General features: G+C 39.5%; 7 pseudogenes; all 7 read left to right on the plus strand.

The window, feature by feature from the left end:
• Window positions 1-2,417: 2,417 nt before the first annotated feature.
• LOC149241697 (serine/threonine-protein kinase VPS15 pseudogene) lies at window positions 2,418-4,625 on the plus strand (annotated as a pseudogene).
• Window positions 4,626-4,746: 121 nt separating this feature from the next.
• LOC149241698 (uncharacterized) lies at window positions 4,747-5,678 on the plus strand (annotated as a pseudogene).
• A 3,416-nt stretch (window positions 5,679-9,094) lies between these two features.
• Window positions 9,095-11,859, plus strand: LOC149241699 (serine/threonine-protein kinase VPS15 pseudogene; annotated as a pseudogene).
• Window positions 11,860-11,958: 99 nt separating this feature from the next.
• Window positions 11,959-12,912, plus strand: LOC149241700 (uncharacterized; annotated as a pseudogene).
• Window positions 12,913-15,058: 2,146 nt separating this feature from the next.
• Window positions 15,059-19,138, plus strand: LOC149241701 (serine/threonine-protein kinase VPS15-like; annotated as a pseudogene).
• Window positions 19,139-19,259: 121 nt separating this feature from the next.
• On the plus strand, window positions 19,260-20,191 carry LOC149241702 (uncharacterized; annotated as a pseudogene).
• A 3,384-nt stretch (window positions 20,192-23,575) lies between these two features.
• Window positions 23,576-26,372, plus strand: LOC149241703 (serine/threonine-protein kinase VPS15 pseudogene; annotated as a pseudogene).
• Window positions 26,373-26,389: the final 17 nt, after the last annotated feature.

The following is a 26,389-nucleotide window of genomic DNA, read 5'->3' on the forward strand; positions in this document are numbered from 1 at the left end:
ATAGGAAAAGGGGAAGAAGCATCACCTTCGTCACCACCAAAAACAGGGAAGGAAAAGCATGCTTCGGGCTCTAGTTCTCAGCCAAAGACGAGGAGCCAGGGCAAGGTTGCTCAAGGATGAGCAAATAGTTTAGCTGGGGGGTGATGATGAGCCCCAATTTTTGGTACAATTTGGGCTCATTTGGCCTACTTTATCTGCTCAAACCATTCATTTTTTTATTGCTTATGCATTCATTTCTTGGTTTATTCGTGTTGTTTGTAGGAAGAAGGGTAGACATTCTATCTACGTGACTAATGCATGATGCTTTCAGGTTTTTGGCATTAAAAGGGAGAAAAGACAACGAGAAAGGAGACAAGGAGACAATGAGGTGGCATTGCTGGTTTTTAGGAGAGGATGTCCACGGTCTTGGGGACCTTCCTCATGATTCCCACCATAGCTCCGAGCTCCAATCCATCTCCCCACCGAGCTTAGAAGCAGCCAGCTGTTCTACAGGAACAACAGTTATAACTGTTCTACAGGAACAGCAGTTATGACTGTCCTACAGGATCAACAGTTTAAACTTCAGTTGGACAGCCGAGCTCCTAAAATCAAGGACACCTGTTGGATGATCGTTTTTGCATAAATACTGAGGCCGTAGCCTTGGATAGAAGCTTTTTGAACCTTGGTATTATTCTTGTAATTTGGAAGTACGAGCTATAGCTCGGTTTTGTAAGCCAATTTTGGCATGTCATCAGACTTTCGTTTATGAATAAAGGCAGTCAGATTTTGGTTTCATTCTGAGTTTCTAAGGGAGCTATAGCTCTCAGATTAGGGCCCAACCTGAGAGCAATAGATCTCCTCGGTGTTGTAATGTGTTTGCATTTCGTTCCAGCACTTTGAGTTTTTCCTTTCACATGCAATTCGAATTTCCAGTTTGTTAACTTAGTCTTTTTCATGAGCATAGATAGGATTAGTTTATGGTGAATTTGTTTCAGTTGCTTAAGTTTGATAGGAGGATAGCTATAAATCATTGGAGCTCCAGCAAAAAGGTTGTAAAGGCCCACTGCCATCTCTGTTAGGGATTGGGGTGCAGTCCATAACCAACCACCAAAAAGAAACGCAGTTCTTCTCACTTCCATGCAAGCTGCAACATAGACATTTTCGTTGAATATCCATCCATGCATTTTTGACATTGAAGCACACTTCTACATTCCACTTCCACGCATAAGTTTCATTTCTTGGTTTTCCATTGCTGTTCATAGGTTTCATGGCACAGTTATCATAGGTTAATGAATTTCTCATTTTGGTGCATAAGTCATTTGTTTCATTTACGCTGCTCCTTATCACTCCACTTTCTTCTTCTTCTTCTTGATCTATCCTCAAGCCCTACTCGGCCTCTGTCCAACTCATTTACCCTCCAGCTCTCCCATTTCTCACATAGCTCCATCTACTTTAACTTTCGTTGATCCCATCCTTCCAAACATCAACCCACTGCATGCACTCTTCCTCTATCTGATTCCTCTGCTCCTGAGCCATCACCAGCTCCATCTCCATCTCACCTATCCTTCTGCACCACTCCAACACTCCACCATCTCCCAAAACCTCCACGGCCAATCATCCTGTAGAATTGCACAGACTTCCTGTAGAAACCCCTGAGTTTCCTGTAGGATCCCCTGCAGACTTCCTGTAGAAACCTGCAAACTCGGTTGTTGAGCATCCGAACGTGGTAGGCTTCTGTGGACTGATGCTGGAGACCCTCTGGGACCTCCCTTAGCCATCCTGACCTTGCCCATGCTTTCCTTCCATTCCAACCGCTCCTGCACAACCAAACCCTAATCAAAAGCATCATCACAATAAATCCAACCACTTAATGAAAAAATACAAAAACATGTCTTTTCAGATGCAAGTAGCTTAGATACATGTATTTTAGTTCACTGCAAGTAATGGCATTATTGGTAGTTGTTTCATTCACAGTTTTGCATAGTTAGGGTCTAGCTAGTCAAATTAGGGTTTCCTATGTTTCCATGCTTTATTGGTTTTCAGTTTCCTTCTGCAATTAGACTCGTCTCCTTTGAGTTAGCTTTCGTCCATCATTGATAAAGCTTCTTCTGTGAGCCTATAGAAGTTGGCTTGAGCCCTAGCGGACTTGTGCCAGCTAACCAAGTGACAACTGCGACAAGAGCTAGTACTTGTGCATACAGCACCGTCGCTTCCAAGTTTGTACGAACTACCGGGTTGATAAAATTAAGAGACAGGAAGCTCCAGGAGTTGTAGCATTATTGCTACAATACTGGAGCCCACCAAGTTCCTATCAAAATGACAATCAGCTTGGGAAGATTCATTTCGTTCCATATATTACATGTTTAGGAAAAAGACATGTGATATCTTTTATCTTTGCACTCAACAATTTATAGTCATGTTTGTGGGAGGTAGTTTAAATGCGAAAATGGAGAATACATGTGCTTCATATCTCACAAGATCCACTCGAGGGCTTCGAGCATTTTCCAAAGAAGCATGATGTAGGCTTCTCTATGCCTCTCTGTAGCAGGGAAGTGGAGCAAGGTTGGGGGCAGTTTTCATGGCGTGGCGCATATACACAGGGGCGCGGCGCACACAGAGCCACCCCTCAGTTCAAGTTTTCAGCGGGCGTGGCGCACACCCAGGGTGCAGCGCACTGGGTATGCCGCGCGATGCACAGGGCAAACAATCAAAATTTTTATCGTTTCTCTGCAAAAATGCAAATCACTCGGCCGTTTCTCAATACGATTGAAAAGAAGTGGCTGGAATTCCAGATGCTATATGCTTTGAAACAGAGCCACGAGCATGGTGTTTGTCACGGTGATATAAAATGTGAAAATGTACTTGTGACCTCTTGGAGTTAGCTGTACCTTTCCGACTATGCATCTTTCAAGCCAACATATATACCTGATGATGATCCATCGGACTTCTGGAGGAAGACGCCATTATTATCTTGCACCAGAGTGCTTTTATGAACCAGGAAGTGAGGCTCAGATTGTTGCAGATGCTACTTTAAAGCCATCAATGGACATCATTTCCTTGGGCTGTGTTATTTCAGAAACTTTTTCTTGAGGGGCAGTAACTATTTGAAATATCCCAGCTACTTGCTTACCGCAGAGGACAGTATGACCCAGGGCCACATACCTCAAACTATGAAGGGATGGTATTAATTGCTTCCTTTCTATGTTCATGCCTTAGAAGTGTTACGCTTACACAGTCAAGGAGGGGTGCTATACTGTTATTGCAAAACTGTTCATATTATATTGATGATGAGGCCTGGTTGCAACATGTTCTTCCTTATATTGTCGCTATGCTTTCTGATTCAGCTACTATTGTGAGGTGTGCTGCATTGGAAACTATCTATGATGTATTATCATTAGTCCAGGGGTTCCCCCCTAGTGATGCAAAGATATTTCCAGAGTATATTCTTCCTATGCTCTCAATGTTACCAGATGACCCTGAGGAGAGTGTTTGCATTTGTTATGCCGAGAACATATATAAGATTGCTGCATCTGCTTTTCGTTTTCTAATAAGGTCACAATTGCTGAATGAAATGACCATTTTAGATCGATCAAATGTTTCTAATAAGGCCAACAAAGTTCCATTTGGTCCATCTCAAGTTCTGGGGTCACAAACTCCTGGGTATCAAACAGAATAGTAGCGGCATTGTAGAACTTACACAGTTACGGTAGACAATAGCTCAGGTTATACAAGATTTGGTGATGGGACCAAAGGCAGACATCACTTATTCGGCGTGCATTACTGCAGCATGTAAAAGAACTATGTGGTTTCTTTAGAGAGAAGCAATATAATGAATTTTTGTTACCAATTCTTCTGCTTTTCTAAATGACCATGATAAACAGTTACAAGCTGTATTTTTTCAACAGATTATACATGTATGTTATTTTGTTGCCCAAATGAGTGTGGAGGAGTATCTTCTACCTAATATTGAGCAGGCTCTCAACGAACATGTAGAAGAAATCATTGTCAATGCATTGAAATGTTTGGCATTTCTTTCAAAAGAAAAATTACTCAGGAAAAGATCATTTCTTGATGCGATTCAGTGGGCTACTCCTCTGCTTTGTCATCCAAGCCAATGGGTTAGGAGTTCAGTTGTTACATTTATTGCAACAAGCAGTGGGAGTTTTTACGTAGTTGATTCTCATGTTTATCTTTCACCAATTTTGCAGCCTTTCCTTCATCGGGAGCCAACATCTTTAGACTTTGAGACTGATTTGTTGTCGTGTTTGAAGTCTCCAATGTCAAGAAAGGATTTCCATAATGTCCTAGAAAAATTCATGAATTTGCAGTGTTCCGAAATTTCAGAAAGGGACAACAACCAGACCAAACTTGGTCAGATTTCAGCTTCACCCAAAATAGTGGGGTTTGTTTCAATCTTGTTAAATACATATGTTTCAAATAAAAGAATTCCTGAAAAGGGACCTTCTGTTTCTCCAACATCTGCTGATTTGGCATTGACTAAAAGCTGGCCAGGGAAGAAGTTGGATTTAAATGCAAACATACTGTGTCTCAACATATGGAATGAAGTTATAATCTCGGTGAAAATATTTCAAGAAACTACGTGGCTATCTCCATTCTGGGCACGCGAAGGCTGCTCAGAGGGATAAAGGGCACATAATCATACGCCTTGATCCTGCTAGACAGAGTAATGAATTTGTTGCGATTTGGATGCACGTGGTATTAAAGGAGAAATTTTAGCTTGGACCGTGGATTATTACAAAACCGTAGATGTACAGGTAGAATGTCGGCATTCTTATGGCAATCAAATTCATGTCACCGATGGATTTTCTCACAAAGTCTTCATTGAAAAGGCGTGTTTAGTTTTCATTCAAATGATAAATGCCAAGTGCACTGAAGATGAGAAAAAGCAGATCGCAGTGGATTGTCCAAGGACTGTGCCAGATGTTACTTTATTTCAGCAAATAGACATACAAACATCCCTCTCGTTGTTATATATGCTCTTACATCTCGCATAGTAGGCTACATTGCAGCTGGAAATGGCGGTTCCCTTTATTCAAGGTGAAATTTAGTTTAAAAGCTAACTTTATTGAAAATTGGTTTTTATTCAAAAGACAGATGGAAACATATTCTACCTGACTATAAGAAGATTAGACATTATGAAAGAAATATTCCACCAGGTCATGTCAGCTACTGGAACACGACACCAAAAGAACAGACGAACAAGAGAATACCAACTAATTATACCAAGGAAATATATGATGCAATGAATAAACATTTTGGCCAGAAAGGAAATGATGTTGGAGATATGATTATTGATACATCCACATCAGATCATGGAAACATTTGACGATTGCCTTACACCTGCAAAGAATGTGATAATGCATGAAGATACAATGCCTGATACAACACTTCAGGGCCCTGGTGATACCTCTACTGATAGAGATAAACAATATCCAAGGAAAAAGCAAAAATCATTATCAAAAACAGCTGGCATTAAGGCAACCTTGTCTGAAAACAATAAGATGATCATTTCAAACCTTAAGATGGCTGAGGAGAGGCGGATGAAACGTCATGAAAAATATTGTAATCTATTTGAACGGAGAATGGAGATGGATGAGAAATATCTGAACCACCATGCAATGAATGTGCAATGGATGATCAATGTTGAGGAGCAGAAGGTGAAGAGCCAGAAACCGTAAAGCCTAAATTAAAATGCAAAATACTTACCACAGCAGAAAGATAGGAAACCGACGGTCTATTTTTGACTGCAGTTGCAAAATCAAAGGGTCTATGTTCCACATTCTATCTTTTAATTGGTTATCAACAAATGAAATGTAACGCTGCTCCTTTTTAGAGCAGACATTTCCTATTCTCATGATTTTAGGTGAAATGGCCCCTACTCTCGTTGATCTATTTTCCCATTCCTAAGTCTATTTATTGAATGAAAATTTATGTGTAAAGGGTTCTGAGTTCTAGGAAATGGTGGAGGAATAACTCAGCATTTGAATGTACAGATTGACAGAGAAATAATTAAATGGTGTAGCTCTGATTTATAAGATTCTTGTGGTATGAGTTTCGGCATGTGTTTTTCTCTCTTTTTCATATGTATCTTGTGATGTTTTGTAGTTCATTCATGCTCGTGTCTAGCTGAATACCTTTAAGTGAGAAAGGTAGAATTCAGTCATTGCTCTGCCTTGAGGAAGTGTTCAGTCTTTATGTGTTTTCTTCTGTCTGGAAAGGATTCATACATTAATGCGCTTTTCAGCTTTCTTAAACAGTCTTTTCACCCCATTTAGTTTCATTTCGATTGCTAAATCTCATGCTTATCTCGCCTTATGAAATATCCTGTGCCTTTGGTTAAACCTCTGCTCATGCTGTCCTGGTCCCATACAGCCCAGCAACTTAGTCATTAAATCAAATATCCCTCATTCAAATTCATTTTACTAGCCTAAATCAGTTCCCATTTTAAGTCATCTCGCACCCTATTTCTCATTTTATCGAGATTCACTGGAGAGAGCCCTCTCGTGTCCTCGTAGGGCTAGCTACGAGGCTGAGCTTGGTTTGATATTGCCTCCAGTTTTGCCTTCTTCAGCCTGAGGCAGATTCGAGCGCTAACATAGTGGCGACTCCACTGGGGATGAAATGGTTTTCTTGTAGATTGTCTTGCCCCAGGACATATCTCAAGTTCAGATCTGATGGTTGATGGTGAACAACGATCAGACATAAGAAGACGGCTGAAATCATTCACCTGGCAACTCCTTTCACTGAAGAATCCAGCAATTAATCCTTCATGGTGACTCCACTGCAGAGAGATCAGTAGCGATAAGATTTTCAAGATGGATCCGATTGCAAGAAGATACGCTCCCATGAGCCGAGATCACATCCCAGGTTTTCCAAATAAAATGCCCAAGGTAGATTGGTCAAAGAATTTGCCTGTGTTCAGAAATGTGGAAGGTAATGACGATGCTCTTCATCTGGTGAAATTTCATATTCACGTGCATAAATTTAATATCGATTTTCATCAAGACTGTTTGATGAAAATGTTTATGGCTACTCTGGAAGACGAAGCCCAATCTTCGTATGAAAGTTTGCCACCTGCTTCCATTTATTGTCTAAAGGATTTTCATTCCATATTCTTTGAGAAGTATAAAGAATCTTATCCATCATTAAATTTAGTTCAGGATTGTTGCAAGCATGCTTATGATTTTATTGAGAGCCTTGAAAAATACTATGAGGATGATAATTTTATGGACAAAGAAATCATGGAAGCATTGTATGAAAATCCGTTTTAGCAGCCTACAGAACTCTTAGAGGAAACTTTGGAGCAGGATCAAAATCATCATGTTAAAGATTTCCATATGACTAAAAATGATGAAAAAAGAAGTATTATTTCAGATCCGGTTGAAATAAATGAGGATACGCAGGAAAATGATGTTCCAATCTCCGAAAATGATGATGATACACCAGATCAAGAGACGGATTGTGATGAGGAAAAACATGTTGTTCCGGATCTCATAGAAGAGAATTGCATTGTTGAGGCTGCCTCAAATGAAGAAGACAGAGTTACAGGCCTAACTACCCTCATCTCATCAGAACACAGCCTTCCTACCAAGGTAATCCAGTCAATTCATGAACAGCAAGAGGATATCTTTGTTCAAGTAGGTGAAAAAGTTTCTCTGGATGAATTTATGATAGATGATAGAGATGTCATGCTTGAGCTTCAAGAATCATCCGAAGTTGCTTTTTTAATGATTGATGAATGTGATGAATGAAATGAGAATCTGGCTATCATATCATGCCAAGACGATCAGAAATATATTCAGACTATAGCCGACCAGACCATTATGGATTCCATGTCAGAATCTTCTTCATATGTTTCGTGTTTTGAAATGTTCTTTGAAGAGGAAACCTTCTCATCTACTTGTTCAGAATTTTTTGAAGACCAAGAACGTGCTCTTATTTATGAAGAAAAATAATAAGCAAGAGAAAAAAACATCTCGTTTTCTCAGCAGGAGGTGGCAATGGCAAATCTTCACGTTTTTCAAGATTCTCTGGTAAGTTTGTTGCAGCCAGCAGTGAAGGTGATTATTGTAGTGTTCAGTGATGAAGGAGATCATGGTAAATTAGCTTTTTGGAGACCCAGTTACAAGCATCTATTGTTGACCAGAAGATCTGATAGGAAGAATCAGTCAAGAAGCCATCTTCTTGATTGGTTGCATTGGCATTTTGATATAGTCTGAGGATATATTGTCTTGTAAGAAACACAGGTGGCCATGTACTGCCACCAAGATTTAAGTTTTAAGTCCAGGTCTTTGCCATTTTGAGTTAGTTTGTTAGAGTCAAGTTTTTCAGTTATTTCAGTTTGCATTGAGACAATTTAAGTCGAGTTTCATTCAATAAATTAAGTCATGTTGGTTTGTCGGAATAATGGACGAAGGCACTGTCTGCTCTCACAAAGATCTGCTATTCTTGGCACCTCCACGGAGCGGCAGCTACCATCCCAATTGGAGCCAATGTTAGACTTAGTCTTGTCAGTCCTCTGTCAGAGTCAAATTCACCAAGGTTCATTTCTCATCATTTGCAGTCATCAAACGCCATTTCGGTCAAAAAGAGTCATTTTAATTCTTGAGTCCAGGGTTTTGTCTCCAGAAGTGTGAAATAATGCCAGCAGGCCAGAGGGAGGATCAATAAGTTTTCATTTCAAGATTGCCATCAGCAATAATGATCAAGGTTGATTCCTCTTCAAAACTCTATTTTGAAGACGGAATCGTCGAATCAATGGTTTGTAATAAGTTATTTTAAAGTTTTCCGTCATGAAGAATTTCAAATACAGGCCTTGGTCACCTTATTATCTTCAGCAGCTTCAGCAACCCTGCAACAGATAAAAGAGACCAACCGATGTTCCACACCGTCTGATGTAAAGCTTTCATCAAAATTTATTTAAAGAAGGAAGGGAAAACACGCTTCATCCAGTAATCCAGATATCTCCATAAATAGTGCATATGCAAACAAGAATGTTGAATTAAGGGTTGAGTGTCAAGAATATAACAACCTCCGTAATGTTGCCAAGCTCTCTTTGAGTTCTCCTGCTTTGTCTTCAAGAACGACTGTTGATATGGCCAAGGTGTTTAAGGGATTGGCAAATAATAAGGCCGCAACTATTGTCACTCAACCTCATGACACTCCAGGTTTATTAGGAAAGTTAGGATCATCCTTGCATGTTAACAGTTTTGGACATGATTTGCTCATAGCTGGAGACAGAGTACCTTTGGATTTGAGCTTGAAGGTTAATATGCGCCTAATTTCTCCCTCTTCACTTAACTAGGGCCATATGTTGAATAATACTAGTAAGTACATGGGGATGAAAGAATTCATGTTTTGGTTTGATTGTTCACATGATAAAGTACATGAAAAGTACAATTCTTGCTCACAGTTCTCCCAATAGAAGGAGATTTCCTTTTGAAAAGCATTGCACTCATGGGTGTACCCACAATCTATGTTACCATCATCTCTTATTTCTACTATGGCATTATCTGTTGCTCGTGGCAGTGTTGCAGAGAGTGAGTTCCTATCAAAACGACAATCAGCTTGGGAAGATTCATTTCGTTCCATATATTACATGTTTAGGAAAAAGACATGTGATATCTTTTATTTTTGCACTCAACAATTTATAGTCATGTTTGTGGGAGGTAGTTTAAATGCGAAAATGGAGAATACATGTGCTGCATATCTCACAAGATCCACTCGTGGGCTTCGAGCATTTTCCAAAGAAGCGTGATGTAGGCTTTGCTATGCCTCTCTGTAGCAGGGAAGTGGAGCAAGGTTGGGGGCAGTTTTCATGGTACGGCACATATACGCAGGGGCGTGGTGCACATGGAGGGCGCGGCGCACACCCAAGGCGCGGTGCACTGGGTATGCCGCGTGACGCACAGGGCAAACAATCAAAATTTTTATCGTTTCTTCGCAAAAATGCAAATCACTCGGCCGTTTCTCAATACGATTGAAAGGAATTGGCTGGCATTCTAGATGCTATATGCTTTGAAACAGAGCCATGAGCATGGTGTTTTTCACGGTGATCTAAAATGTGAAAATGTACTTGTGACCTCTTGGAGTTAGCTGTACCTTGCCGACTATGCATCTTTCAAGCCAATATATATACCTGATGATGATCCATCGGACTTCTGGAGGAAGACGTCGTTGTTATCTTGCACCAGAGCGCTTTTATGAACAAGGAAGTGAGGCTCAGATTGTTGCAGATGCTACTTTAAAGCCACCAATGGACATCATTTCCTTGGGCTGTGTTATTTCATAAACTTTTTCTTGAGGGGCAGTTACTGTTTGAAATATCCTAGCTGCTTGCTTACCGCAGAGGACAGTATGACCCAGGGCCACATACCTCAAACTATGAAGGGATGGTATTAATTTCTTCCTTGCTATGTTCATGCCTTAGAAGTGTTACGCTTACACAGTCAAGGAGCGGTGCTATACTGTTATTGCGAAACTGTTCATATTATATTGATGATGAGGCCCGGTTGCAGCATGTTCTACCTTATATTGTCACTATGCTTTTGGATTCAGCTGCTATTGTGCAGTGTGCTGCGTTGGAAACTATATGTGATGTCTTATCATTAGTCCAGGGGTTCCCCCCTAGTGATGCAAAGATATTTCCAGAGTATATTCTTCCTATGCCCTCAATGTTACCAGATGACCCTGAGGAGAGTGTCCGCATTTGTTATGCTGAGAACATATATAAGATTGCTGCATCTGCTTCTCGTTTTCTAATAAGGTCACAATTGCTTAATGAAATAACCATTTTAGATCGATCAAATGTTTCTAATAAGGCCAACAAAGTTCCATTTGGTCCATCTCAAGTTCTAGGGTCACAAAATCCTGGGTATCAAACATAATAGTAGCGGCAATGCAGAACTTGCACAGTTACGGCAGACAATAGCTCAGGTTATACAAGATTTGGTGATGGGACCAAAAGCAGATAGCACTTATTCAACGTGCATTGCTACATCATGTAAAAGAACTATGTGGTTTCTTTGGAGAGAAGCAATATAATGAATTTTTGTTACCAATTCTCCTTCTTTTCTAAATGACCATGATAAACAGTTACAAGCTGTATTTTTTCAACAGATTATACATGTATGTTATTTTGTTGCCCAAATGAGTGTGGAGGAGTATCTTTTGCCTAATATTGAGCAGGCTCTCAACGAACATGTAGAAGAAATCATTGTCAATGCATTGAAATGTTTGGCATTTCTTTCAAAAGAAAAATTACTCAGGAAAAGATCATTTCTTGATGCGGTTCAGCGGGCTGCTCCTCTGCTTTTTCATCCAAGCCAATGGGTTAGGAGTTCAGCTGTTACATTTATTGCAGCAAGCAGTGGGAGTTTACACCCAGTTGATTCTCATGTTTATCTTTCACCAATTTTGCAGCCTTTCCTTCGTTGGGAGCCAACATCTTTAGACTCTGAGACTGATTTGTTGTCGTGTTTGAAGTCTCCAATGTCAAGAAAGGATTTCCATAATGTCCTAGAAAAAGTCAAGAATTTGTAGTGTTCCGAAATTTCAGAAAGGGATAACAGCTAGAGAAAACTTGGGCAGATTTTAGCTTCACCCAAAACAATGGGGTTTGTTTCAATCTCGTCAAATACAGATGTTTCAAATAAAAGAATTCCTAAAAAGGGACCTTCTGTTTCTCTGACATCTGCCGATTTGGCATTAACTAAAACCTGGCCATGGAAGAAGTTAGATTTAAATGCAAACATACTTTGTCTCAACATATGGAATGAAGTTATAATCTCGGTGAAAATATTTCAAGAAACTACATGGCTATCTTTATTCTGGGCACGGAAAGGCTTCTCAGAGGTATAAAGGGCGCATAATAAAATGCCTTGATTCTACTAGACAGAGTAACGAATTTGTTGCGATTTGGATGCACGTGGTATTAAAGGAGAAATTGCAGCTTGGAGCATGGATTATTACAAAACCGTAGATGTACAGGTGGAATGTCGCCATTCTTATGGCAATCAAATTCATGTCGCCGATGGATTTTCTGGCAAAGTCTTCATTCAAAAGGCGCGTTTAGTTTTCATTCAAATGATAAATGCCAAGCGCACTGAAGATGAGAAAAAGTAGATCGCAGTGGATTGTCCAAGGATTGTGCTAGATGTTACTTTCTTTCAGCAAATAGACATACAAACATCCCTCTCGTTGTTATATATGCTCTTACATCTGGCATAGCAGGCTACATTGCAGCTGGAAATGGCGGTTCCCTTTATTCCAGGTGAAATTTAGTTTAAAAGCTGACTTTATTGAAAATTGGTTTTTATTCAAATGACAGATGGAAACATATTCTACCTGACTATAAGAAGATTAGACATTATGAAAGAAATATTCCATCAGGTCATGTCAGCTACTAGAACATGACACCAAAAGAATAGATGGACAAGAGAATACCAACTAATTATACCAAGGAACTATATGATGCAATGAATAAACATTTTGGCCAGAAAGGAAATGATGTTGGAGATATGATTATTGATACATCCGCATCAGATCATGGAAACATTTGACGATTGCCTTACACCTACAAAGAATGTGATAATGCATGAAGATACAATGCCTGAGACAATACTTCAGGGCCCTGGTGAAACCTCTACTGATAGAGATAAACAATATCCAAGGAAAAAGTGAAAATCATCATCAAAAACTGCTGGCATTAAGGCAACCTTGTCTGAAAACAATAAGATGATCATTTCAAACCTTAAGATGGCTGAGGAGAGGCGGATGAAACGTCATGAAAAATATTGTAATCTGTTTGAACGGGGAATGGAGATGGATGAGAAATATCTGAACCACCATGCAATGAATGTGCAACGGATGATCAATGTTGAGGAGCAGAAGGTGAAGAGCCAGAAACCGTAAAGCCGAAATTAAAATGCAAAATACTTACCACATCAGAAAGATAGGAAACCGACAGTCTATTTTTGATTGCAGTTGCAAAATCAAAGGGTCTATATTCCACATTCTGTCTTTTAATTGGTTATCAACAAACGAAATGTAACGCTGCTCCTTTTTGGAGTAGACTTTTCGTATTCTCATGATTTTAGGTGAAACGGCCCCTATTCTCATCGATCTGTTTTCCCATTCCTAAGTCTGTTTATTGTATGAAATTTTATGTGTAAAGGGTTCTGAGTTTTGGGAAACGGTGGAGGAATAACTTAGCGTTTGGCTGTACAGATTGACAGAGAAATAATTAAATGGTGCAGCTCTGATTTATAAGATTCTTGTGGTATGAGTTTCGGCATGTGTTTTTCTCTCTATTTCATATGTATCTTGTGATGTTTTGCAGTTCATTCATGCTCCTGTCCAGCTGAATACTTTTAAGTCAGAAAGGCAGAATTCAGACATTGCTCTGCCTTGAGAAAGTGTTCAGTCTTTATGTGTTTTCTTCTGTCTGGAAAGGATTCATACATTAATGCCCTTTTCAGCTTTCCTAAACAGTCTTTTCACCCCATTTAGTTTCATTTTGATTGCTAAAACTCATGCTTATCTCGCCTTATGAAATATCCTATGCCTTTGGTTAAATATTTGCTCATGTTGTCCTGGTCCCATACAGCCCAGCAACTTAGTCATTAAATCAAATATCCCTCATTCAAATTCATTTTACTAGCCTAAATCAGTTCCCATTTTAAGTCATCTCGCACCCTATTGCTCATTTTATCGAGATTGACTGGAGAGAGCCCTCTCCTGTCCTCGTAGGGCTAGCTATGAGGCTGAGTTTGGTTTGATGTTGCCTCGAGTTTTTCCTTCTTCATCCTGAGGCAGATTCGAGCGCTAACATAGTGGCAACTCCGCTAGGGATGAAATGGTTTCCTTGTAGATTGTCTTGCCCCGGGACATATCTCAAGTTCAGATCTGATGGTTGATGGTGAACAACGACCAGACATAAGAAGACGGCTGAAATCATTCACCTGGAGACTCCTTTCACTGAAGAATCCAACAATTAATCCTTCATGGTGACTCCACTGCAGAGAGATTAGTAGCGGTAAGATTTTCAAGATGGATCAGATTGCAAGAAGATACGATCCCATGAGCCGAGATCACATCCCTCATTTTCCAAATAAAATGCCCAAGGTAGATTGGTTAAAGAATTTGCCTGTGTTCAGAAATGTGGAAGGTAATGACGATGCTCTTCATCTGGTGAAATTTCATATTCACGTGCATAAATTTAAGATCGATTTTCCTGAAGACTGTTTGATGAAAATGTTTATGGCTACTCTGGAAGACAAAGCCCGATCTTGGTATGAAAGTTTTCCACCTGCTTCCATTTATTGTCTAAAGGATTTTCATTCCATATTCCTTGAGAAGTATAAAGAATCTTATCCATCATTAAATTTAGTTCAGGATTGTTGCAAGCATGCTTATGGTTTTATTTGAGAGCCTTGAAAAATACTATGAGGATGATAATTTTATGGACGAAGAAATCATGGAAGCATTGTATGAAAATCCATTTTAGCAGCCTACAGAACTCTTAGAGGAAACTTTGCAGTAGGATCAAAATCAGCATGTTAAAGATTTCCATATGACTGAAAATGATGAAAAAGGAAGTACTATTTCATATCCGGTTGAAATAAATGAGGATACGCAGGAAAATGATGTTCCAATCTCCGAAAATGATGATGATACACCAGATCGAGAGACGGATTGTGATGAGGAAAAACATGATGTTCCGGATCTCATAGAAGAGAATTGCATTGTTGAGGCTGCCTCAAATGAAGAAGACAGAGTTACAGGCCTAACTGCCCTCATCTCATCAGAACACAGCCTTCCTACCAAGGTAATCCAGTCAATTCATGAACAGCAAGAGGATATCTTTGTTCAAGTAGGTGAAAAAATTTCTCTGGATGAATTTATGATAGATGATAGAGATGTCATGCTTGAGCTTCAAGAATCATCCGAAGTTGCTTTTTTCATGATTGATGAATGTGATGAATGCAATGAGAATCTGGCTGTCATATCATGCCAAGACGATCAGAAATATATTCAGACTATAGCTGACCAGACCATTATGGATTCCATGTCAGAATCTTCTTCATATGTTTCGTGTTTTGAAACATTCTTTGAAGAGGAAACCTACTCATCTACTTGTTCAGAATTTTTTGAAGAACAGGAACGTGCTCTTATATGTGAAGAAAAATCAGAAGCAAGAGAAAAAAACATCTCGTTTTCTCAGCAAGAGGTGGCAATGGCAAATCTTCACGTTTTTCAAGATCCTCTGGTAAGTTTGTTGCAGCCAGTAGTGAAGGTGATTATTGTAGTGTTCAGTGGTGAAGGAGATCAGGGTAAATTAGCTTTTTGGAGACCCAGTTACAAGCATCTATTGTTGACCAGAAGATCTAATAGGAAGAATCAGTCAAGAAGCCATCTTCTTGATTGGTTGCATTGGCATTTTGATATAGTCTGAGGATATATTGTCTTGTAGGAAACACAGGTGGCCATGTACTACCACCAAGCTTTAAGTTTTAAGTCCAGGTCTTTGCCATTTTGAGTTAGTTTGTTAGAGTCAAGTTTTTCAGTTATTTCAGTTTGCATTGAGACAGTTTAAGTCGAGTTTTAGTCAATAAATTGAGTCATGTTGGTTTGTTGGAATAATGGACTCCATAGCCCAATGGACGAAGGAACTGTCTGCTCTCCCAAAGATCTGTTGTTCTTGGCACCTCCATGGAGCGACAGCTGCCATCCCAATTGGAGCCAATGTTAGACTCAGTCTTGTCAGTCCTCTGTCAGAGTCAAATTCACCAAGGTTCATTTCTCGTCATTTGCAGTCATCAAACGCCATTTTGGTAAAAAAGAGTCATTTTAATTCTTGAGTCCAGGGTTTTGTCTCCAAAAGTGTGAAATAATGCCAGCAGGCCAGAGGGAGGATCAATAAGTTTTCATTTCATGATTGCCATCAGCAATAATGCTCAAGGTTGATTCCTCTTCAAAACTCTATTTTGAAGAGGGAATCATCGAATCAATGGTTAGTAATAAGTTATTTTTAAAGTTTTCCGTCATGAAGGATTTCAAATACAGGCCTTGATCACCTTATTATCTTCAGCAGCTTTAGCAACCCTGCAACAGATAAAAGAGACCAACCGATGTTCCACACCGTCTGATGTAAAGCTTTCATCAAAATTTATTTGGAGAAGGAAGGGAAATCACGCTTCATCCAGTAATCCAGATATCTCCATAAATATTGCATATGAAAACAAGAACGTTGAATTAAAGGCTGAGTGTCAAGAATATAACAATCTCCGTAATGTTGCTGAGCTCTCTTCAAGTTCTCCTGCTTTGTCTTCAAGAACGACTGTTGATATGGCCAAGGCGTTTAAGGGATTGGCAAAAAATAAGGCCTCAACTATTGTCACTCAACCTCATGACTCTCCAGGTTTATTAGGAAAGTTAGGATCATCCTTGCATGTTAACAGTTTTGGACATGATTTGCCCATAGCTGGAGACAGAGTACCTTTGGATTTGAGCTTGAAGGTTAATATGCACCTAATTTCTCCCTCTTCAGTTAACTAGGGCCATATGTTGAATAATACTAGTAAGTACATGGGGATGAAAGAATTCATGTTTTGGTTTGATTGTTCACATGATAAATTACATGCAAACTACAATTCTTGCTCCCAGTTCTCCCAACAGAAGGAGATTTCCTTTTGGAAAGCATTGCACTCGTGGGTGTACCCACAATCTATGTTACCATCATCTCTTATTTCTACTATGGAATTATCTGCCACTCGTGGCAATGTTGCAGAGAGTGAGTTCCTATCAAAATGACAATCAGCTTGGGAAGATTAATTTCATTCTATATATTACATGTTTAGGAAAAAGACATGTGATATCTTTTATTTTTGCACTCAACAATTTATAGTCATGTTTGTGGGAGGTAGTTTAAATGCGAAAATGGAGAATACATGTGCTGCATATCTCACAAGATCCACTCGTGGGCTTCGAGCATTTTCCAAAGAAGCATGATGTAGGCTTCTCTATGCCTCTTTGTAGCAGAGAAGTGGAGCAAGGTTGGGGGCAGTTTTCATGGCACGGCGCATATACACAGGGGCACGGCGCACACAGAGCCACCCCTCAGTTCAAGTTTTCAACGGGCGCGGTGCACACCCTGGGCGCGGCGGACTGGGTATGCCGTGCGACGCACAGGGTAGACAATCAAAATTTTTATCGTTTCTCTGCAAAAATGCAAATCACTCGGCCGTTTCTCAATACAATTGAAAAGAAGTGGTTGGCATTCCAGATGTTATATGCTTTGAAACAGAGCCATGAGCATGGTGTTTGTCACGGTGATATAAAATGTGAAAATGTACTTGTGACCTCTTGGAGTTAGCTGTACCTTGCCAACTATGCATCTTTCAAGCCAACATATATACCTAATGATGATCCATCAGACTTCTGGAGGAAGACGCCATTGTTATCTTGCACCAGAGCGCTTTTATGAACTACGAAGTGAGGCTCAGATTGTTGCAGATGCTACTTTAAAGCCACCAATGGACATCGTTTCCTTGGGATGTGTTATTTCAGAAACTTTTTCTTGAGGGGCAGTTACTGTTTGAAATATCCCAGCTGCTTGCTTACCGCAGAGGACAGTATGACCCAGGGCCACATACCTCAAACTGTGAAGGGATGGTATTAATTGCTTCCTTTCTATGTTCATGCCTTAGAAGTGTTACGCTTACACAGTCAAGGAGGGGTGCTATACTGTTATTGCAAAACTGTTCATATTATATTGATGATGAGGCCCAGTTGCAGCATGTTCTTCCTTATATTGTCGCTATGCTTTCTGATTCAGCTGCTATTGTGCGGTGTGCTGCATTGGAAACTATCTATGATGTATTATCATTAGTCCAGGGGTTCCGCCCTAGTGATGCAAAGATATTTCCAGAGTATATTCTTCCTATGCTCTCAATGTTACTAGATGACCCTCAGGAGAGTGTCTGCATTTGTTATGCCAAGAACATATATAAGATTGCTGCATCTGCCTCTCGTTTTCTAATAAGGTCATAGTTGCTGAATGAAATGACCATTTTAGATCGATCAAATGTTTCTAATAAGGCCAACAAAGTTCCATTTGGTCCATCTCAAGTTCCGGGGTCACAAACTCCTGGGTATCAACAGAATAGTAGCGACAATGCAGAACTTGCACAGTTACGGCAGACAATAGCTCAGGTTATACAAGATTTGGTGATGGGACCAAAAGCAGACAGCACTTATTCGGCGTGCATTGCTACAACATGTAAAAGAACTATGTGATTTCTTTGGAGAGAAGCAATATAATGAATTTTTGTTACCAATTCTCCTGCTTTTCTAAATGACCATGATAAACAGTTACAAGCTGTATTTTTTCAACAGATTATACATGTATGTTATTTTGTTGCCCAAATGAGTGTGGAGGAGTATCTTCTACCTAATATTGAGCAGGCTCTCAACAAACATGTAGAAGAAATCATTGTCAATCCATTGAAATGTTTGGCATTTCTTTCAAAAGAAAAATTACTCAGGAAAAGATCGTTTCTTGATGCGATTCAGCGGGCTAATCCTCTGCTTTGTCATCCAAGCCAATGGGTTAGGAGTTCAGCGGTTACATTTATTGCAACAAGCAGTGGGAGTTTTTACCCAGTTGATTCTCATGTTTATCTTTCACCAATTTTGCAGCCTTTCCTTTCTTCGGGAGCCAACATCTTTAGACTCTGAGACTGATTTTTTGTCGTGTTTGAAGTCTCCAATGTCAAGAAAGGATTTCCGTAACGTCCTAGAAAAAGTCAAGAATTTGCAGTGTTCCGAAATTTCAAAAAGGGACAACAACTAGAGCAAACTTGGGCAGATTTCAGCTTCACCCAAAACAATGGGGTTTGTTTCAATCTCATCAAATACAGATGTTTCAAATAAAAGAATTCCTGAAAAGGGACCTTCTGTTTCTCCGACATCTGCTGATTTGGCATTGACTAAAAGCTGGCCAGGGAAGAAGTTGGATTTAAATGCAAACATACTTTGTCTCGACATATGGAATGAAGTTATAATCTCGGTGAAAATATCTCAAGAAACTACGTGTCTATCTCCATTCTGGGCACGCAAAGGCTGCTCAGAGGGATAAAGCGCGCATAATCATACGCCTTGATCCTGCTAGACAGAGTAACGAATTTGTTGCAATTTGGATGCACGTGGTATTAAAGGAGAAATTGCAGCTTGGACCGTGGATTATTACAAAACCGTAGATGTACAGGTGGAATGTCAGCATTCTTATGGCAATCAAATTCATGTCACCAATGGATTTTCTGGCAAAGTCTTCATTCAAAAGGTGCGTTTAGTTTTCATTCAAATGATAAATGCCGATCGCACTGAAGATGAGAAAAAGTAGATCGCAGTGGATTGTCTAAGGACTGTGCTAGATGTTACTTTCTTTCAGCAAATAGACATACAAACATCCCTCTCGTTGTTATATATGCTCTTACATCTGGCATAGCAGGCTACATTGTAGCTGGAAATGGCAGTTCCCTTTATTCAAGGAAAAATTTAGTTTAAAAGCTAACTTGATTGAAAATTGGTTTTTATTCAAATGATAGATGGAAACATATTCTACCTGACTATACGAAGATTAGACATTATGAAAGAAATATTCCACCAGGTCATGTCAGGTACTGGAACATGACACCAAAAGAACAGATGGACAAGAGACTACCAACTAATTATACCAAGGAACTATATGATGCAATGAATAAACATTTTGGCCAGAAAGGAAATGATGTTGGAGATATGATTATTGATACATCCGCATCAAATAATGGAAACATTTGACGATTGCCTTACACTTTCAAAGAATGTGATAATGCATGAAGATACAATGCCTGCGACAACACTTTAGGGCCCTGGTGATACCTCTACTGATAGAGATAAACAATATCCAAGGAAAAAGCGAAAATCATCATCAAAAACAGCTTGCATTAAGGAAACCTTGTCTGAAAACAATAAGATGATCATTTCAAAACTTAAGATGGCTGAGGAGAGGCGGATGAAACGTCATGAAAAATATTGTAATCTGTTTGAACGGAGAATGGAGATGGATGAGAAATATCTGAACCACCATGCAATGAATGTGCAACGGATGATCAATGTTGAGGAACAGAAGGTGAAGAGCCAGAAACTGTAAAGCTTAAATTAAAACACAAAATACTTACCACAGCAGAAAGATAGGAAACCGACGGTCTATTTTTTACTGCAGTTTCAAAATCAAATGGTCTATGTTCCACATTCTGACTTTTAATTGGTTATCAACAAACAAAATGTAACGCTGCTCCTTTTTAGAGCAGACTTTTCCTATTCTCATGATTTTAGGTGAAACGGTCCCTATTCTCATCGATCTGTTTTCCCATTCCTAAGTCTATTTATTGTATGAAAATTTATGTGTAAAGGGTTCTGAGTTCTGGGAAACGGTGGAGGAATAACGCAGCATTTGGCTGTACAGATTGACAGAGAAATAATTAAATGGTGTAGCTCCGATTTATAAGATTCTTGTGGTATGAGTTTCGGCATGTGTTTTTCTCTCTGTTTCATATGTATCTTGTGATGTTTTGCAGTTCATTCATGCTCCTGTCCAGTTGAATACTTTTAAGTGAGAAAGGTAGAATTTAGTCATTGCTCTGCCTTGAGGAAGTGTTCAGTCTTTATGTGTTTTCTTCTATCTGGAAAGGATTCATACATTAATGCCCTTTTCAGATTTCTTAAACAGTATTTTCACCCCATTTAGGTTCATTTCGATTGCTAAATCTCATGCTTATCTCGCCTTATGAAATATCCTGTGCCTTTGGTTAAATCTCTGCTCATGCTATCCTGGTCCCATACAGCCCAACAACTTAGTCATTAAAACAAATATCCCTCATTCAAATTCATTTTACTAGCCTAAATCAGTTCCCATTTTAAGTCATCTCGCACCCTATTGCTCATTTTATCGAGATTCACTGGAGAGAGCCCTCTCGAGTTTTGCCTTCTTCAGCCTGAGGTAGGTTCGAGCGCTAACATAGTGGCGACTCCGCTGGGGATGAAATGGTTTGCTTGTAGATTGTCTTGCCCCAGGACATATCTCAAGTTCAGATCTGATGGTTGATGGTGAACAACGATCAGACATAAGAAGACAACTGAAATCATTCACCTGGCGACTCCTTTCATTGAATAATCCAACAATTAATCCTTCATGGTGACTCCACTGCAGAGAGATCAGTAGCGGTAATATTTTCAAGATGGATCAGATTGCAAGAAGATACGCTCCCATGAGCCGAGATCACATCCGAGGTTTTCCAAATAAAATGCCCAAGGTAGATTGGTCAAAGAATTTGCCTGTGTTCATAAATGTGGAAGGTAATGATGATGCTCTTCATCTGGTGAAATTTCATATTCACGTGCATAAATTTAAGATCGATTTTCCTGAAGACTGTTTGATGAAAATGTTTATGGCTACTTTGGAAGACGAAGCCCGATCTTGGTATGAAAGTTTGCCACCTGCATCCATTTATTGTCTAAAGGATTTTCATTCCATATTCTTTGAGAAGTATAAAGAATCTTATCCATCATTAAATTTAGTTCAGGATTGTTGCAAGAATGCTTATGGTTTTATTGAGAGCCTTGAGAAATACTATGAGGATGATAATTTTATGGACGAAGAAATCATGGAAGCATTGTATGAAAATCCGTTTTAGCAACCTACAGAACTCTTAGAGGAAACTTTGCTGCAGGATCAAAATCAGCATGTTAAAGATTTCCATATGACTGAAAATGATGAAAAAAGAAGTACTATTTCAGATCTGGTTGAAATAAATGAGGATACGCAGGAAAATGATGTTCCAATCTCCGAAAATGATGATGATACACCAAATCGAGAGACGAATTGTTATGAGGAAAAACATGTTTTTTCGGATCTCATAGAAGAGAATTACATTGTTGAGGCTGCCTCAAATGAAGAAGATAGAGTTACACGCCTAACTGCCCTCATCTCATCAGAACACAGCTTTCCTACCAAGGTAATCCAGTCAATTCATGAACAACAAGAGGATATCTTTGTTCAAGTATGTGAAAAAGTTTCTCAGGATGAATTTATGATAGATGATAGAGATGTCATGCTTGAGCTTCAAGAATCATCCGAAGTTGCTTTTTTCATGATTGATGAATGCGATGAATGCAATGAGAATCTGGCTATCATATCATGCCAAGACGATCAGAAATATATTCAGACTATAGCCGACCAGACGATTATGGATTCCATGTCAGAATCTTCTTCATATGTTTCATGTTTTGAAATGTTCTTTGAAGAGGAAACCTGCTCATCTACTTGTTCAGAATTTTTTGAAGACTAGGAATGTGCTCTTATTTATGAAGAAAAATCATAAGCAAGAGAAAAAAACATCTCGTTTTCTCAGCAGGAGGTGGCAATGCCAAATCTTCACGTTTTTCAAGATCCTTTGGTAAGTTTGTTGCAGCCAGCAGTGAAGGTGACTATTGTAGTGTTCAGGGATGAAGGAGATCAGGGTAAATTCGCTTTTTGGAGACCCAGTTACAAGCATCTACTGTTGACCAGAAGATCTAATAGGAAGAATCAGTCAAGAAGCCATCTTCTTGATTGCTTGCATTGGCATTTTGATATAGTCTGAGGATATATTGTCTTGTAAGAAACAAAGGTGGCCATGTACTGCCACCAAGCTTTAAGTTTTAACTCCAGGTATTTGACATTTTGAGTTAGTTTGTTAGAGTCAAGTTTTTCAGTTATTTAAGTTTGCATTAAGATAGTTTAAGCCGAGTTTCAGTCAATAAATTGAGTCATGTTGGTTTGTCAGAATAATGGACTCCATAGCCCAATGGACGAAGGCACTGTCTACTCTCCCAAGGATCTGCTGTTCTTGGCACCTCCACGGAGCGGCAGCTGCCATCCTGATTGGAGCCAATGTTAGACTCAGTCTTGTCAGTCCTCTGTCAGAGTCAAATTCACCAAGGTTCATTTCTCGTCATTTGCAGTAATCAAACGCCATTTTGGTCAAAAAGAGTCATTTTAATTCTTGAGTCCAGGGTTTTGTCTCCAGAAGTTTGAAATAATGCCAACAGGCCAGAGGGAGGATCAATAAGTTTTCATTTCAAGATTGCCATCAACAATAATGCTCAAGGTTGATTCCTCTTCAAAACTCTGTTTTGAAGAGGGAATCTTCAAATCATTGGTTAGTAATAAGTTATTTTTAAAGTTTTCCGTCATGAAGAATTTCAAATACAGGCCTTGGTCACCTTATTATCTTCAGCAGCTTCAGCAACCCTGCAACAGATAAAAGAGACCAACTGATGTTCCACACCGTCTGATGTAAAGCTTTCATCCAAATTTATTTGGAGAAGGAAGGGAAATCACGCTTCATCCAGTAATCCAGATATCTCCATAAATAGTGCATATGCAAACAAGAACGTTGAATTAAAGGCTAAGTGTCAAGAATATAACAACCTCCGTAATGTTGCCGAGCTCTCTTCGAGTTCTCCTGCTTTGTCTTCAAGAACGACTGTTGATATGGCCAAGGCATTTAAGGGATTGGCAAATAATAAGGCCTCAACTATTGTCACTCAACCTCATGACTCTCCAGGTTTATTAGGAAAGTTAGGATCATCCTTGCATGTTAACAGTTTTGGACATGATTTGCCCATAGCTGGAGACAGAGTACCTTTGGATTTGAGCTTGAAGGTTAATATGCACCTAATTTCTCCCTCTTAGCTTAAATGGGGCCATATGTTGAATAATACTAGTAAGTACATGGGGATGAAAGAATTCATGTTTCGGTTTGATTGTTCACATGATAAAGTACATGCAAACTACAATTCTTGCTCACAATTCTCCCAACAGAAGGAGATTTCCTTTTGGAAAGCATTGCACTTGTGGGTGTACCCACAATCTATGTTACCATCATCTCTTATTTCTACTATGGAATTATCTACTGCTCGTGGCAGTGTTGCAGAGAGTGAGTTCCTATCAAAATGGCAATCAGCTTGGGAAGATTCATTTCATTCCATATATTACATGTTTAGGAAAAAGACATGTGATATCTTTTATTTTTGCACTCAACAATTTATAGTCATGTTTGTGGGAGGTAGTTTAAATGCGAAAATGGAGAATACATGTGCTGCATATCTCACAAGATCCACTCATGGGCTTCGAGCATTTTCCAAAGAAGTGTGATGTAGGCTTCTCTATGCCTCTCTGTAACAGGGAAGTGGAGTAAGGTTGGGGGCAGTTTTCATGGCGCGGCGCATATACACACGGGCACGGTGCACACGGAGGGCGCGGCACACACAGAACCACCCCTCAGTTCAAGTTTTCAACGGGAGCGACGCACACCTAGGGCGCGGCGGACTGGGTATGTCGCGCGACGCACAGGGCAGACAATCAAAATTTTTATCATTTCTCTGCAAAAATGCAAATCACTCGGCCGTTTCTCAATACGATTGAAAAGAAGTGGTTGGAATTCCAGATGCTATATGCTTTGAAACAAAGCCATGAGCATGGTGTTTGTCACGGTGATATAAAATGTGAAAATGTACTTGTGACGTCTTGGAGTTAGCTGTACCTTGCAGACTATGCATCTTTCAAGCCAACATATATACCTGATGATGATCCATTAGACTTCTGGAGGAATACGCCATTGTTATCTTGCACCAGAGCGCTTTTATGAACCAGGAAGTGAGGCTCAGATTGCTACAGATGCTACTTTAAAGCCACCAATGGACATCGTTTCCTTGGGCTGTGTTATTTCAGAAACTTTTTCTTGAGGGGCAGTTACTGTTTGAAATATCCCAGCTGCTTACTTACCGCAGAGGACAGTATGACCCAGGGCCACATACCTCAAACTGTGAAGGGATGGTATTAATTGCTTCCTTTCTATGTTCATGCCTTAGAAGTGTTACGCTTACATAGTCAAGGAGGGGTGCTATACTGTTATTGCGAAACTGTTCATATTATATTGATGATGAGGCCCGATTGCAGCATATTCTTCCTTATATTGTCGCTATGCTTTCTGATTCAGCTGCTATTGTGCGGTGTGCTGCATTGGAAACTATCTGTGATGTATTATCATTAGTCCAGGGGTTCCGCCCTAGTGATGCAAAGATATTTCCAGAGTATATTCTTCCTATGCTCTCAATGTTACCAGATGACCCTGAGGAGAGTGTCCGCATTTGTTATGCCGAGAACATATATAAGATTGCTGCATCTGCTTCTCGTTTTCTAATAAGGTCACAGTTGCTGAATGAAATGACCATTTTAGATCGATCAAATGTTTCTAATAAGGCCAACAATGTTCCATTTGGTCCATCTCAAGTTTCGGGGTCACAAACTCCTGGGTATCAAACAAAATAGTAGCGGCAATGCAGAACTTGCACAGTTACGGCAGACAATAACTCAGGTTATACAAGATTTGGTGATGGGACCAAAAGCAGACAGCACTTATTCAGCATGCATTGCTGCAGCATTGTGGTTTCTTTGGAGAGAAGCAATATAATGAATTTTTGTTACCAATTCTCCTGCTTTTCTAAGTGACCATGATAAACAGTTACAAGCTGTATTTTTTCAACATATTATACATGTATGTTATTTTGTTGCCCAAATGAGTGTGGAGGTGTATCTTCTACCTAATATTGAGCAGGCTCTCAACGAACATGCAGAAGAAATCATTGTCAATGCATTGAAATGTTTGGCATTTCTTTCAAAAGAAAAATTACTCAGGAAAAGATCGTTTCTTGATGTGGTTCAACGAGCTGCTCCTCTGCTTTGTCATCCAAGCCAATGGGTTAGGAGTTCAGCTGTTACATTTATTGCAGCAAGCAGTGGGAGTTTACACCCAGTTGATTCTCATGTTTATCTTTCACCAATTTTGCATCCTTTCCTTTGTCGGGAGCCAACATCTTTAGAATCTGAGACTGATTTGCTGTCGTGTTTGAAGTCTTCAATGTCAAGAAAGGATTTCCTTAACGTCCTAGAAAAAGTCAAGAATTTGTAGTGTTCCGAAATTTCAGAAAGGGACAACAGCCAGAGCAAACTTCTACAGATTTCAGCTTCACCCAAAGCAGTTTGGTTTGTTTCAATCTCATCAAATACAGATGTTTCAAATAAAGGAATTCCTGAAAAGGGACCTTCTGTTTCTCCGACATCTGTTGATTTGGCATTGACTAAAAGCTGGCCAGGGAAGAAGTTGGATTTAAATGCAAACATACTTTGTCTCAACATATGGAATGAAGTTATAATCTCAGTGAAAATATTTCAAGAAACTACGTGGCTATCTCCATTCTGGGCACGCAAAGGCTGCTCAGAGGGATAAAGGGCACATAATCATAT

The sequence above is a fragment of the Pinus tabuliformis genome, chromosome 8 (genome assembly GCF_031772625.1).
Source record: "Pinus tabuliformis cultivar Carrire ecotype Pingquan chromosome 8, CPIR1, whole genome shotgun sequence".
NCBI lineage: Eukaryota > Viridiplantae > Streptophyta > Pinopsida > Pinales > Pinaceae > Pinus > Pinus tabuliformis.